Source organism: Triticum urartu, chromosome 3 (assembly GCF_003073215.2).
Source record: "Triticum urartu cultivar G1812 chromosome 3, Tu2.1, whole genome shotgun sequence".
Taxonomy (NCBI): Eukaryota; Viridiplantae; Streptophyta; class Magnoliopsida; order Poales; family Poaceae; genus Triticum; species Triticum urartu.
In genome coordinates, this window is record NC_053024.1 from 450,317,138 (window position 1) to 450,328,144 (window position 11,007).

An 11,007-nucleotide genomic window follows, 5' to 3' on the forward strand; every position below is an offset into this window, starting at 1 on the left:
CTCCTAGAAGTGCCAAGTGGGCGGCTGCCCCCGCTTTCCGCTCAGACCCCCACCACAACTGATGTCATGGATTAGCAGGGGTCTGAGCTGGGGTCCAGCCAAGGACGTGCCTATACTGCAAAGCCGCATCCGAGATCTCTTCGAGGGAGATTTTAATTTGGTTGCGGTAATACAAGTTATGCTGGTTCGTCAAGTCCAGCCTTGCAAACGCTGGCCCCTGTGCTTGTGGGAGTTCAACCCAGAGGGACCACGTGCCATTCAAAGTTTCCTCGGCCTGACGCACGAGGAGATGTACAAGTCATTCTTCGGACCTCAAGTGGAATGTCCGGATATCACCGAGGACGTGGGCCTGAGCAGTAACCGCGCCGCCGAACAAGTAAGAAATCCTCTAGCCGAACACGCTGTCTTTTATTCGAAGTTATTTCTGAGAGTTCGCTTTTTGACCAGGACTGGCTAACAAAGGCGAAGATGATTCGGTGTTTGGCCCCCCTCCCTGAGGGTTTGGAAAATCCGATATTGGAGAAGATGCTCGAGGTCGCACCTTGCCCGGAGCCCTTGAAGGAAGATACTGAGGGGGATAATACGGGCGGACGCGGGCCCCCATCGCTACCCGCTCCAACTGAGGGAACGAACGTCTCCACGAAGGAGGACAATCGGGGGAGGAAAAGGACTGCTTCGAGGATTCGGAAGCCGAAGCCTCCAAACGGGAGAAGAGGTCTCCCATAGAGGGTCCTTCCTTGGGGGGTGCTTTTGCCGCACAGAGTCCGCGGGGGGGTCAGCCCTCCAACGAGTCATAAGTGATCCAAAATATTTTAATAGTAAGGGTATGCTGTCTTTTTCCTTTGAGAAAATAACCACCGCATATATCTTGCAGTTCGGGCCTCAGCCCCTCTCAAATGACCTCGTCTTCGGGGGATCTTCTTCCAGAGATGATGGAGAGCGAAATGCCTTCCCCGGACTCCTCCTCTCCAGAAGCGGGCGACCCCGAAGTGTCGTCGCGGAGGGCCTCTCCAGATCCGGTGAGGCCAGAAGATAATCCCATAGACCCCCGAAGTCCCCAGTGTCCGGCTCCCGAAGAGAGCATACGAAAGAGTCCGGCACTGTCTGGTGTGCGGTCGGACGTTCTAAGGGAGTTGGTGGGGCGAGAGGCCATCTCAGAAGAGCACCGTACGCTGATGGGTACGGTGATGGAGAGAATCTCGTCCGCTGAAAGCGGATTACATGAAGCCTTTATGAGTCTATTGACAGGCTTTGAGGTATGTGAGATAATATGTGATAGTACTGCACATGTTAGGTGTGCCCTGTGTAGATAGTAGCCCCTGAGACTCTAGTTGTCGTCGAGAACGGCGGCAAACAGAGGATCATATTCCCAGGCAATAACCAAACTGCCTCTATGTGCAGGTGGTGGAAGCTCCGGTGGCTAGCCGGACTAGTGAGTTTGCCCAATTAAAACGACAACTGGATGCGGCAGACGCCGACATCGAGCTTGTTAACAAGAGGCTTGACGAGGGACATGGTAAGTGTTATTATCCGGTGAACGCCACATAGTAAGAGCAGCATAATGCCGGTATCTTTAATATGTTGTGACAGCAGATAGAGCTGCCACCGTGGAAGCCTTGCGGGCGAAACTTGCCCGAGCCAAGGAACAAGCGAGGATTAGTAATGCGGCTGCTTTGAAGGCAGCCGAAGAGTTGAAAGCCGAGAAGGCCGCACATTGCGAGAGCCAGGAGAAGATGGCCAAGATCGCCGTAGAATTAAAAGACACTGCCAACCGTTGATGGTTCCTTGAGAAATAAAACCGAGCGGAGGCAACGGACCTTGAGAAGGCCGCGGCGGCGGACAAAGACACCCGTTCTGCTATGAGAGCGAAGAAGGAGGAGCTGCGGGAAGCCGGGGATATTGCGGCTGGGAAACCCTTCATGTTACGGAGGAAGTTCGGAGATCCACGGTATGCCCCTCTGGATCGGTTGTGGAGTTCGGCAGATGCGTATATGGATTTGGCGGCGAGCGCTGCCGATGCGGCCAAGTACTTCCAAGGTCAGGCATATCGTGAAGTGGACAAGCTGTTCTGGACGCAATTCCACGTTCCAGAGCGTCCGCTTTCATTGACTGACCAGCTAGCCGAATGAGCCGAACTGAATAGGTTGTCCGGACTCGCCATGAGGTCTGTTGAGGATCAGCTATGGCCAGAAAGGCCAAAGCCGAACAGCTATTTCAGCCTAGTGCAGCAGTTCCTTGATGCTGTGTCGCGCATTAATGCGATGAAGAGGTCGGCGTGCATAGAAGGCTCGCGGATGGCCCTTGCCCGTGTTAAAGCATACTGGGTGGAGATGGACTCTACCACTGTTGCGGCGCAGGGTTTGGCCATAGGCCGGGTGGCTGTCGAGCACTATTTCGAGGAGGTTCTCGAGGGTGCTCGTTTGATAGAGGCCCAGTGCTCGAAAAATATTATGTTTGAGTGATATGTATTCTCATTGTAAGCACAATGCTTTTATGAATTTTTTATAAGGTCATTTTTATACTTTTGCCTGAAAGTAGTATGATGCCTCCTGTGCGGCCGTTTATGTATACCTGTGTATAACCTGAAAGATTGCAGTCGTCGGCTTCAACCCCCACGCATAAATTGCGGGGGTGCTCGCAAAAAACGCGTGTTCACACTTAACCCAACGTCTTGGTCCTATTAAGGAGGTGATAGCGTAGCGAGCGAGGCAACCGTACTATAATGCTTTAACACTTTCACTTAGCCATAGGAGTTTGACAGTGGGGCTACTAGATAGCCCCTGATGGCTCCGCACTCTCCCGATCGCGGGGTGCATACATGCCTGGCCGGAAAACGGCCCTTCGTTAAGGCGGAGGAATTCTAACATTCCGATAGGTCACCGAGTGGTTGAACAGTCTCACGCTATATCATGACAGTCAGTTTTCGTCTTTCTCTACTGAGGTGCTCGTCCAAATGAACCAGGGCACAATCGCAGTAGTTCTCCTGGTGCTACCTTAGCCGGTAAAGCGGAACATAAGGCACCAAAACACAGGAGCCGGGCAAACCCAACATTTGACCGAAGACAATGATTCGGAGCTGATGCATATAAGGCCAAACTCGCGACGCCGAACACTCCCTAAGGTATTCGGTCTTTATGGTATAAACCGGGCCTAAATAGTGCCCTTCGCAACAAGCCCCTTGTGTCCAGGTGCGTGCATTATTCTGACGTGGCCACATGCCAAGACGCCAGCATCCTTCTCAATTGTGCTGAGAATTCGGTGGATATGTATCAACAAGAGACAGTAAAAAAAGGTTTACACAGGGTCTTAATCTAAAAAGAATCCTTGGAGCGGGTCCCTGCTGCACGTCTGCGCCTGTGTCTCCGTTGTGCCGTATCCTGGACGGGTGTAGCACGATGATTATCTGTAAAAGAGAGGAGCTTAGGTGAAAAAGCTATCGTGCAAAAAGATAGTTTTTTAAAGAAATCATGTATAATTCAAGGTAAGTAAGAATTGCCACTTGTCTGCGCACGTTGAGCCCCTTGTATTTGTAATAGGGGTGTGATCATTGATCTGGTATAAATTGCATATAGCTTCACCGGACTCGTCTAACCGTGTCCGAGGTCATGACGACCTGCTAAATGCTTTAGTTGGTGAGGCCGTTTTTAGTGTGCGGCTGCCAGGGCAGCCGCACGCTCTTTGGCGCGCAGAGATCGCTTAATACTTCCGTTCACTATAATGATACCACGTGGACCGGGCATCTTGAGTGTGAGGGAAGCGTAGTGTGGTATTGCATTAAAGCGAGCGAAAGCTTCGCGTCTGAGTAGTGCTTGATAGCCACTTTGGAACGGAGCAATGTGGAAGGTTAAATGTTTGCTACGGAAGTTATCGGGGAAGCCGAATATAACTTTTAGTAGCAGGGAGCCCGTGCAATGAGCCCCTGGGCCTGGCATTACTCCTTTAAAGGTAATATTGCTATGAAAAAATTTTGTTGGGTCTATCCCCATTTCACAGATTGTATCCTGGTATATCAGGTTTAGACTGCTGCCACCGTCCATCAGGACTCGTGTGAAGTGGTATCCGTCAATTATTGGGTCTAATACCAGGGAAGCCCATCCTGCACGCTGGATACTTGCTGAGTAATCACGATGGTCGAAAGTGATCGGTTGAGACGACCAGTGGCAGGACTCCGCGGTAATAGGCCTTCGGGCGTATTTTTCTGGGAGTGCCGTTTTGTTTCTTCCATTGATCACGTGTAACACGTCTACTGTTTTGACTTCTGGTGGAAATTTCTTTTGTTCCCCATTGTCTTCCTTGAGAGGCTCATCCTCATCTTCGCTTGGTGTATCCTCCCCCTTGTGTACGGTGTTGAGCTTGCCGGACTGCTTGAAGACCCAACATTCTCTATGGGTATGATTTGCTGGTTTGCCAGGGGTGCTATGGACCTGACATATTTGGTCCAGAATTTTGTTTAGGCTGGACAGTTTGTCTCTGGCGCCTTTAGGGGGCGGCTTTTGCTGACCTGGCCGAGAGCTTTTGAATCCGGCGTTTACTGTCGTGCTCTTCGTGTTGTCTCCTTTATTCTGGCGTTTGTTATTGCTGTTGCGTCGTGATTTCCCGTTTCCATCTCTAACTTCAGATGTACTGGGGTCGTTGGAGCTGCATCGGGCTAGCCAGCTGTCTTCACCCGCGCAAAAGCGGGTCATGAGTCTTGTTAATGCTGCCATTGTTCTCGGTTTTTCTTGGCCGAGGTGTTGGGCAAGCCATTCGTCACGGACGTTGTGCTTAAAAGCTGCCAAGGCTTCGGCGTCCGGACAGTTGACAATTTGGTTCTTTTTAGTAAGAAACATGTTCCAAAGCTTTCGGGCTGACTCTCCGGGCTGTTGAGTTATATGACTCAAATCATCCGCGTCCGGAGGTCGGACATAAGTCCCTTGAAAGTTTGCCCGAAAAGCGTCTTCGAGCTCTGCCCAGCTTCCAATGGAGTTTTCGGGGAGGCCTTTAAGCCAATGACGAGCTGGCCCTTTGAGTTTGAGTGGTAAGTACTTGATGGTGTGGAGATCATCTCCTCGAGCCATATGGATGTGGAGGATATAGTCCTCGATCCAGACCCCAGGGTCTGTTGTTCCGTCGTATGCCTCTATGTTTACAGGTTTGAATCCCTCTGGAAATTCATGATCCAGCACCTCATCGATGAAACATAGGGGGTGTGCGGCACCCCTGTATCTGGGTGTACCGCGTTGTTCGGATGTTTGTTGTGTTATATCATATGCTGGGGCGCGCTTGTGTGGTCCATAGATGGATCTGGTTGCGTTGTCCTTTTGGTGAAAACCCTCGCGTGAATCGCGTATTGTCTTGTGAGTGGCATTGTTTGCCGCTCTATGTTGGTCGTGAGGTCGTCTATCCGGCCAGGTGGCTGTTTTGATTTTTGGTTGTGAGGGGTCTGAGGCCTCCTCATTGAATTCAGGTAGCAACTTCCGCTTTGGGTAGCTCTTGGTGGGGCGATTGTCGCCGTACTTCGCTGTTGTGTTGAGTACTTTACTCCATCTGATTTGGAGTGTGTCCTGCGCAGCCTTGATCCTTTGCTTCTGCTTTTTCAGACTCCTCGTGGTGGCAACAAGCCTTTGACGGACATTCTGCTGCTCCGGGTGCCTATCCGGCGTTGTGTCGTCCGGACTATTATCTTTGACAGAATTGGTTTGTTTGGTTTGATTCTCCATATTGCCGTGGTCCGGCAGTGGTTCGCCCTGCTCCAACGCTGGGTCTGTGTGATCGTTATTTCTGGCGAGGCGTGATTTGGGGCGGCGCTTGCGCCGCCGCTTTGACTGCTTCTCGAGGGAACAAGCCTTCGGTGCGTCCTTCCATTCCTCGTCGTCGTCTTCTTTTTGTGTGTCCACCATGTATACGTCATATGATGAAGTGGACGTCCAGCGCCCTGTGGGCGGTGGTTCCTCTTCGCCTCCCGCATCGTTGTCCATACCGTCGATGTCTTCGGAGTCGAAGTCGAGCATATCGGTTGAGTCATCGACAATGGCTATTAAGTGGGTGGTGGGTGGGCGTCGAATTTCTTCGTCGTCCGCATCCCAATCATGTTGGCCGTAATACGGCCAGGGCTCTCCTGACAAAGAGAGAGACCTTGGTGAATTCAGAATGTCGCCAAAGGGCGAGTGCTGAAAGATATCCGCGGCGGTGAATTCCATGATCGGCGCCCAATCGGATTCGACAGGCAGGGGTGCGGATGGTTCGGGGTCCGGAAGAGAGTCCGGCACCTTGGAGTCACGGGCTGCGCAGAGGATTATGCTGGTGTTCGGCTCGATCGCCGTTGAGACTGCAGCCCCTGAGGCGGTGTCTAACCACCCGTCCTCGATTGGCGCAGTTGGCTCCGAACTAAGCGTCAGAGCTGATGCGGGCGCGGCTTCTGGGGTACTGTTCAACGGTAGAGCTAGGTCATACCCATCGTGACAGTGGGGCGCGCCCGGCTGTGGCTCGAATCCGTCGAAGATCAAGTCTCCGCGGATGTCGGTCGTGTAGTTCAAACTTCCAAATCTGACCTGATGGCCAGGGGCGTAGCTTTCAATCTGCTGCAGATGGCCAAGCGAATTAGCCCGCAGTGCAAAGCCGCCGAATACGAAGATCTGTCCAGGGAGGAAAGTCTCACCCTGGACCACATCGCTATTGATAATAATAGGAGCCATCAAGCCTAACAGCGACGACACAGAGGAACTCTCAATGAAAGCACCAATGTCGGTGTCAGAACCGGCAGATCTCGGGTAGGGGGTCCCGAACTGTGCATCTAGGCCAGATGGTAACAGGAGGCAAGGGACACGATGTTTTACCCAGGTTGGGGCCCTCTTGATGGAGGTAAAACCCTACGTCCTGCTTGATTAATATTGATGATATGGGTGTTACAAGAGTAGATCTACCACGAGATCAGAGAGGCTAAACCCTAGAAGCTAGCCTATGGTATGATTGTATGTTGTGATTGTTGTCCTACGGACTAAAACCCTTCGGTTTATATAGACACCGGAGAGGGTTAGGGTTACACAAGGTCGGTTACAAAGGAGGAGATATCCATATACGTATTTCCTAGCTTGCCTTCCACGCCAAGTAGAGTCCCATCCGGACACGAGACGAAGTCTTCAATCTTGTATCTTCATAGTCTAACAATCCGACCAATGGAGATAGTCCGACTGTCCGCAGACCCCCTAATCCAAGACTCCCACAACGGGCTTCTAGAAAGAACTGTTCTTACCTATGCATCAAATCCACAACGATTTTTCGTCAAGTGTGATGTTTTAACCTTCAACTAGGACCTGCCGTAGTCAAATTCGATTCAAATAAAGTTGGATAAACAGACACCCGCCAGCAACCTTTATGCAAAACAAGTTGCATGTCTGTCGGTGGAACCGGTCCATGAATGTGGTCATGTAAGGTTGGTCCGGGCCGCTTCATCCGACAGTACCGCCGAATCAAAATAAGACGTTGGTGGTAAGCAGTATGACTATTATCGCCCACAACTCTTTGTGCTCTACTCGTGCAAATCATCTATGCATAGACCTGGCTCTGATACCACTGTTGGGGAAGGAAGCATGCAATTACAAAAAATTCCTACGATGACGCAAGATCTATCTAGGAGATGCATAGCAACGAGAGGGGGAGAGTGTGTCCATGTACCCTCGTAGACCGAAAGCGGAAGCGTTAGGTTAATGCGGTTGATGTAGTCGAACGTCTTCACGATCCAACCAATCTAGTACCGAATGTACGACACCTCCGAGTTCAGCACACGTTCAGCTCGATGACGTCCCTCAAACTCTTCATCCAGCAGAGAGTCGAGGGAGAGTTTCGTCAGCACGATGGCGTGGTGGCGGTGATGGTGATGTGATCCGTGCAGGGCTTCACCTAAGCACTACGACGTTATGACCGGAGGAGTAAACTGTGGAGGGGGCACCGTACACGGCTAAGAGAATAATTGATGTGCTTTGGGGTGCCCCTACCCCCGTATATAAAGGAGGGGAGGAGGCGGCCGGCCTAGAGGGCCGCGCCATGGGGGAGTCCTACTAGGACTCCTGGTCAGGGAGTCCTAGTAGGACTCCCCTTTCCTTTTTCGGAGTGGGAAAGGGGGAAAGAGAGAAAGGGAAAGGGGGGTGCCGCCTCCTCCCCTAGTCCAATTCAGACTCCCATAGGGGGGCGCGGCCACCCCTTGTGGGCTTTCCCCTCTCTCTACCGTGGCCCATGAGGCCCATGACTTCCCCCAGGGGTTCCGGTAACCCCTCCGTACTCCGGAAAAATACCTGAACCACTCGAAACCGTTCCGGTGTCCGAATACCATCTTCCAATATATCAATCTTTACCTCTCAACCATTTCGAGACTCCTCATCATGTCTGTGATCTCATCCGGGACTCTGAACAAACTTCGGTCACCAAAACACATAACTCATAATACAAATCGTAATCGGACGTTAAGCGTGCAGACCCTATGGGTTTGAGAACTATGTAGACATGACCGAGACACATCTCTGATCAATAACCAATGCGGAACCTGGATTCTCATATTGGTTCCTACATATTCTACGAAGATCTTTATCGGTCAAACCACAATGACAACATACGTTATTCCCTTTGTCATCGGTATGTTACTTGCCATAGATTCGATCGTTGGTATCATCATACCTTGTTCAATCTCGTTACTGGCAAGTCACTTTACTCATTCCGTAATGCATCATCCCACAACTAACTCATTAGTCACATTGCTTGCAAGGCCTATAGTGATGTGCATTACCGAGAGGGCCCAAAGATACCTCTCTGATACTCGGAGTGACAAATCCTAACCTTGATCTATGCCAACCCAACAAACACCTTCGGAGACACCTATAGAGCATCTTTATAATCACCCAGTTACGTTAAGACATTTGATAGCACACAACGTGTTCCTCCGGTATTCGGGGGTTGCATAATCTCATAGTCAGAGGAATATGTATAAGTCATGAAGAAAGCAATAGCAATAAAACTTAACGATCATTATGCTAAGCTAACGAATGGGTCTTGTCCATCACATCATTCTCTAATGATGTGATCCAGTTCATCAAATGACAACACAATTCTATGGTTTAGGAAACTTAGCATCTTTGATTTATGAGCTAGTCAAGTAGAGGCATACTAGGGACACTTTGTTTTGTCTATGTAGCCACACATGTATCAAGTTTTAGGTAAATACAATTCTAGCATGAATAATAAACATTTATCATGGTATAAGGAAATATAAATAACAACTTTATTATTGCCTCTAGGGCATATTTCCTTCATGTTGTTGGTGCATTCTAAAATTAGTTAGGGGCATTTTAGAAATCCTCACAAGTGGGAATTCTTCATGAAAAATATCAGTGCAATATTTGAAATATTATGAACATTTTAGTTTTGACATTTGAAAACTTCAATTATTTGAATTTATCTTAATATTTGAATTTGATCCGATTTCGAATCAACGTGAGTTTAACAACAGTAATCGTGATGATGTGGCATCATTAGCAGAGGATTACTGTAACTTAATTATCCAGGCGTCACAAATCTCCTCCACTACAAGAAATCTCATCCCGAGATTTAGGAGGCAGAAGGAAACAAAACAGGGTATTCATCACGAAGACGATCCTCGCATTCCCAAGTGGCTTCATCTGCAGAATGATTTGACCACTGAACTTTAAGAATGTTGATAGCCCTCTGACGGGTGCGACGTTCAACTTGATAGAGAACACGGACCAGATGCTCTTTGTAAGTGAGATCATTAGTGAGATCATCTTGCAGGGGTTGAGCTTTATAAGCCATGTGGTTGCTACAATGAGACTTGCGACACCGGGCATCAGCCACAACATTAGTCTTGCCAGGGGTATAAGAAATACCATAGTCATAGTTTGTAATTGTTTTCATACATCGCTGCTAACTGATATCCAGATCTAGCTGATTAAACAGATACTTCAGACTTTAATGATCGGATGAAGATCTTGCAATGATTACCAAAAAGGAAACGTCGCCACAACTTTGGTGCAAACTTAACTGTGGCAATTTTAAGGCCATGGCCTGGGTAGTTCTTTCGGAAAGGCATCTTGGAATTCACAAACGACTGGAGTGTTTTCAATTCTCACAAAGGGAGAAGCATTTCACGCATTCACGGAATAAATCCATGCTTCGGCATTTCGAACAAGATGAGCATGGTAGCTTACTATCTCACTTGTAGGATGTAGTAGATGGACATTTATAGTGGGACAAATGGTAGAAGCGGTCTGTGTTTTCAAACATTCCATTCCCAGAATGAGATAATTATTGGATGACTTCAAAACAATGGGAAAACATGGAATTCCAGCCCTTCAAATTCAACGGGGACATTGTGACTAACCATGGTGGTTCGACAGTGGCCCGTGGAATGTAGCTTGGAATTTCGGCCAAGTGATGGCAGTTACAAAAGGTAAGGAATGCTGGTGGCGGTCCCACCATTGAGCATCGGGGCCTTTCAGGTAGTAAGCTGCGAAGGTGACATAGTTGGCAGGGGCTACACTAGCAGACTCCAACTCGAAAGTGATGTCACGGAGCCAGTCATCAGCATCAAGGGGATGAGTTGAGCTGTGGTAGATGACATGGTTGAGACACGCAAAGTCATGCAGAGTCACCGGGGTTCGTTGCGGATTCATATTGGGACGCGGAAACTAAGCCACGACTCTTTTCATGAACTGGCGATTCAGCTCTACTAATGTATCTTTCCGGCCATGAATTCGGGCGGTGGTGGATTGTCGCCACCATGGTCACGACCAGCGGGTCTAATCAACCTGCTTAAATGCAACAGGGGGTAGTTTAGCAAGGGGTGGAGCAAGTGTATGGAGTCATTCATGATGTAACTTGAGCAATGAGCAAAGGCGCAGTATGTACAAATAAGTAGTCATTGAAGACATACCGATACATATACGAAGCCAATTACACGTTGTTTGTATGAGTTCGGACAAGAGAAACATCCTAAACATACTAGGCGGCATGCATGCACGC